This window comes from Lepidochelys kempii, chromosome 3 (genome assembly GCF_965140285.1).
Source record: "Lepidochelys kempii isolate rLepKem1 chromosome 3, rLepKem1.hap1, whole genome shotgun sequence".
NCBI classification, from domain to species: Eukaryota; Metazoa; Chordata; order Testudines; family Cheloniidae; genus Lepidochelys; species Lepidochelys kempii.
Window position 1 is genome coordinate 10,946,783 of NC_136382.1, and position 5,417 is coordinate 10,952,199.

The window sequence follows — 5,417 nt, forward strand, 5'->3', positions numbered from 1 at the left end:
GATTGTGCCAGCACTTCTTTATTTCACAAGTTCAAGAAATGGAGCCAAAGGCAGCCTTCAGTTTATCTGAATCTAATACTTAAAGTACAAGTTTCTCTAGTTGCTGAGTTATGTGAAAGGTTGAATGTTTGTAATTGATGGGATTGAGTTGTGAGTGATGTCCCATAATCATCTATATAAAAAGAGTGGGGGAAGTGTACAGTCTCACCTTGCCACCAAATTCTAGCTACAGTTGATAAGGGCTATCCTACTTACTTAAAAAGAAAAGGAGGACTTGTGGCACCTTAGAGACTAACCAATTTATTTGAGCATGAGCTTTCGTGAGCTACAGCTCACTTCATCGGATGCATACCGTGGAAACTGCAGCAGACATTATATATACACAGAGATCATGAAACAATACCTCCTCCCACACCACTGTCCTGCTGGTAATAGCTTATCTAAAGTGATCATCAAGTTGGGCCATTTCCAGCACAAATCCAGGTTCTCACCCTCCACCCCCCCACACAAACTCACTCTACTGCTGGTAATAGCCCATCCAAAGTGACAACTCTCTTCACAATGTGCATGATAATCAAGGTGGGCCATTTCCTGCACAAATCCAGGTTCTCTCACCCCCTCACCCCCCTCCAAAAACCACACACAAACTCACTCTCCTGCTGGTAATAGCTTATCCAAAGTGACCACTCTCCCTACAATGTGCATGATAATCAAGGTGGGCCATTTCCAGCACAAATCAAGGTTTTATCACCTCCCCACCCCCATACACACACAAACTCACTCTCCTGCTGGTAATAGCTCATCCAAAGTGACCACTCTCCAAGTTTAAATCCAAGTTTAACCAGAACATCTGGGGGGGGGGGGGGTAGGAAAAAACAAGGGGAAATAAGCTACCTTGCATAATGACTTAGCCACTCCCAGTCTTTATTTAAGCCTAAATTAATAGTATCCAATTTGCAAATGAATTCCAATTCAGCAGTTTTTCGCTGGAGTCTGGATTTGAAGTTTTTTTGTTTTAAGATAGCGACCTTCATGTCTGTGATTGCGTGACCAGAGAGATTGAAGTGTTCTCCGACTGGTTTATGAATGTTATAATTCTTGACATCTGATTTTCATACATAGGAGTTTCTGGGACTGATACATGAGTTTTAATAGGGGCAAAAGGTTAAGGCCCACTTCTAAGGCTTGCTAGCTTGGTCTTTCCTGACAAAGAAATCTGGTTCCTCATGCAGGACACATGTTCCTTTGGGCTTTGTCTACCTCTCTTTTTTACTGGAGAAAACTGTTACCGTAGGTGACTCTGCTCCTCTCCTTTCCTCTTGCTGTTTGTTACACACATGAGATAACTGACCTAGTTTCGCAGTAATTAGAGCTAGACTTCTGGCGGCCACTTGAGCCTGAATGCACAAAAGGAGTCAGGCATCAATGCAATGCACAGAATTCACGCTGAATCCTGTAGGTGCCTGAACTCACTTGGCACTCAAGTTTTTGCAGTAAAAGTTCCCTAGAGGCACCTCCCTAAGCCCCAGAGCTATTCACAGCCCAGGGGAAGATGGGCATTTGCTCACTTAAGTTGCATGTGTGGCCTGATCTGGTAAGCTCAAACAACTCAGAGAAAGAGTGAGAGAGCATGTGTGTGTAAGAATGACTGTTGCCTGATAAGAGCACTCAGATGTGTGGGAGGAGAACCAGGATACTGTCTCCCCCCTGCTCTCCAATCACTCTAGTTTATCTAGAGTGCAACAGCTTCAACAAGAGAGACTGAGGGAGTCCCTCGTCAGACTATCCCATTGCCCAATGGTTAGGCAGATCCCAGTTCAAATCCCTTCTCCCCATCAGATGGAGGAGTTGGGCGATATGAAAAGCGCAGGGAGGAGTGTCTCCCACAGCCCAGGTGAATACTCTAACCACTGAGCTAAAAGTTATGAGGAAGCTCCTCATCTCCCCTGCTTCTTGCTAAAACTGCATAGGCCCCTAACACCAAGAGAGGGTTTGTAATGGAGAATCCCAAGCAGAGAGATGTGCCTCCCTGCAGCCCAGACATAGGTGCCTATCACCGAGACAGAGGCTGGACTTAGCACACACCCATGTTATCAGCATTTCCCATTGTCTATCTTAGGCAGAACTCCACCTAGCATGCTGGCTTTTATGAATTTCAGTCTAAGGTCTAACTTCAGGCTTTGTGAAGCACAGTGGTTTTCTAGGTGCTTAACAGTTAAGCATTGTGATGTTCACAATGCATCACTACTTCTGTGAATTCAGGCCTTTGCTACTGGACCTTTATGGAGAGAACTCCACTAATTTATTACAGAATCAACCAAAACCTAGAAGAATTTAATTTTCTTTTAAAAGCTCTAAATTGTTTTTATTAAAAATTAAATTGTACTTAACAAACAACTTTAAGATTCTGTTGTAATAACTGGGGTGGCCAATTTACCCTCATTGTAAGCTCAGTTGTGAAAAGTATATGAAAGTCCATAAAATGTTACAATAACGTATAATACCCATTGATGGAAAGCAGGTCAAGTTGCTTTCAATAATGTTATAACATTATAAATATGTGCAAAAGAACCAGACAGCCACTAAATTAGTCCAAACAAAAAAGGCCACAGTGATATAACTCAAGGACTATGTTAAAATCATACTTGGTAAAAACAGAAGATGTAGAACTGGAAATTAATGGCTCCAAACTGTTATATTAGACCTAATTAGTAGATAAAATAATGAGGGGATGGGCTATTCCACCCACCATTCCCTTTGTGGGTTGTTAAAGAAAGAGACTTTGGGGTGGGGAGGAAGAATGTAGAACAGACAGAGGTTACTGAAGCGAGCTTCACCATTATGGCTGCCATCCCTACCGTCTCCTGGAACCCCAAGCCTTCTCCATCCTAATCCTGAGAGATGTCCTGACCGGGACTGAGATGACATTGCCAGCTCCAGCTGAATCCCAAACACCACCTGTGATGAAACGGGATTGGACCTTTGCAGCAGCAGCTCCTCTCAACTAACTTCTTTTTTCCCCAAAGGACTGTTATTACCATCTGTGATATTATCTAAGACGGTCAAACCAAGGGGGTTTTTCTTCTTAAAAATCTCTCCCCAGCTGAAGGGATGCTGTTAAAAATGGAGGCCTCATTTAATGCTTTACATTTCACATACTTTAACTGTTTTTCTTTACTGTGTCTTCAATAAAAAGGTTAAAAGGATTTTTAACAGTATATTTGTTTAACATTCCCAGGGTACAATCTGAACTGTTGAACAGCTGTGTCCCCTTAATTCTCTAGCTTAGGGTGCCCTTGACACTGTTATGCTGTCAGAACATCCACTCCTGGCCTGCTCACACAGCCTTCACCATGCAGAGTCACTCCCAGTTCAATACATGAGCACTCTAACCAGTCACTCATGAATTACAGACAAGGCAACACCCGCAAATTTTTAGTCCCAGCCTTTTCCCCTCAGAAATATGCATCATGTACTGTCCAACACACTACTGAACAATGTAAGCTCAGAGAAAGTCTGTCATTTCATCAAAGGAAAATTATATATGCACCAGCCTTGCTTATCCTAATTGGAGCTTCCCACACATTTTAATCCAAATACACGAAGATAAGTTTATTAACTAGAGAGATTTTTAAGTGATTCCAAGTGATAATGCAAAAAAGTCAACATTGGTTACAAAAAATAAATAAAAGAATAATGCGCAAGCTAATACCTAACTTAACAAGCTGAATGTCTTTAAAAGCAAAGGTTTTGTCACCATATGCTGCTGTAAATTTCATAGGCTGGGTCCCCTTCCAGCCTGGGACGACAACGCCCTTAGTTCAGCTCTTTGAGAGTTGTTATCATAAGCAGAGACACAGGAGGAGAGGCAAAGTCAAGTATATTCTTCCCCCTTTATAACTGAATGCATCCGATGAAGTGAGCTGTCGCTCACAAAAGCTTATGCTCAAATAAATTTGTTAGTCTCTAAGGTGCCACAAATACTTTTGTTCTTTATAACTCAGTTTCTTGTACCAGAAACAGCCTTGCTGAATTATGGAGTCCATTGTGGATGTGAGGTTTGAAACGTTCCTGTGATGCAATGTAAACTACTTATTCACACCTTCCTGTTGCTGGAGAATGGCTGCCTAAGTAAGCGATAGCCCACTTGACTTTGTTAATACCTGTCCAGGGGTACCAGTGTGTCTTTGTCTCTGAAAAACTGGTGTGGACCTACTTTTCTAACTCTGGAACACGTTAAAGCAATGTTATACAGTAGAAACAACTTTACAGACAATGTTGATACACATTTTATCAGGATAATAATGCTCACCGCACTGAGTTTTCAAATGGTACCTCACAAGGCATGTTTTGTACAAAAGTTGTAATCTTGTAAAAGTGGTGACCGTAGTCGTATAGACTATCACAGTTTGCCATGGTACTAGGAAGGCGGAGGTTGCTATATCAAAGCCTGGACCTTCTTTAACGGTGTTTAATGTTGGATAGTGATGGTGTTACGTTAACACTTTTGGCCCTGTATTCCATTTAAATGAATTCAGCAATCCTCAAGGCTGCCATTTGAGGCTAGGGTAGGGTGACCAGATGTCCTGTTTTTAAAGGGACAGTCCCATATTTAAGCCCTACTGCAGGTATCCTGACTTTCTTAAAAATGGGTCAATTGTCCCGTATTTTCTGTCTCTCTCCCCCCCCCACTCCCACATCAGTACGGGTGGGTCTTGCTGCTTGCCGGATCCCTGCTTGCCAGCCACCCCCCTCCCCACCAGCAGTGAGTGGGGGGGTCCCATGGCCCACAATGGGGGTGATTATGCAAGGTTGGTGGTGGGGTGAAGATGCAGCGTGTGGTGCCAACTGCTCCCCCTGCTGGTCTGTCAGTACAACCCCCGTTGCATGCCGGCTCTTGCCCCGCAGGGCCCCACCCCCCCATCCCATTTCTGGCCAGCACTGGCTGCGTGCTGCAAGCTGCGATGGCTGGTGAGTGTGAGCAGATGGCGGCCGGTTACTTGTCACCTCTGCTGCCCACCCTTCGGCCCTTTACATGCTCCCCCTCTCGCTGTCCTCTCCCTGCTTTGGCCCCCTCCCATCCCGCTGCTCCTCCATATCCTCCCAGCGCTGTGCAGAGAACCAGACCCTGATTGGAGCACTCAGCTCATCAACAGCCTGGCCAGAAGGCTTCTGGCTTTCCCCCACTGCTTCTGGCTTGGCTGGGAAAGCCCAAGACTCACCAGCCAAGCCCTGCATGTGTCAAAGCCTCGCACAGTGCTGGCACGGGGAAGCCTCTCCACCCCTCAGCTAAGCTCTGGAGTGGGACAGGGGGAGGGGGGGAAGCAATGTCCAGCTTGTTCTTGCCCCAAACCTGCAGGCTCCACAGTAGCCCCCAGGGCAGGGGCTTAGCACCCTCTTCACCTACCCCACCCAGC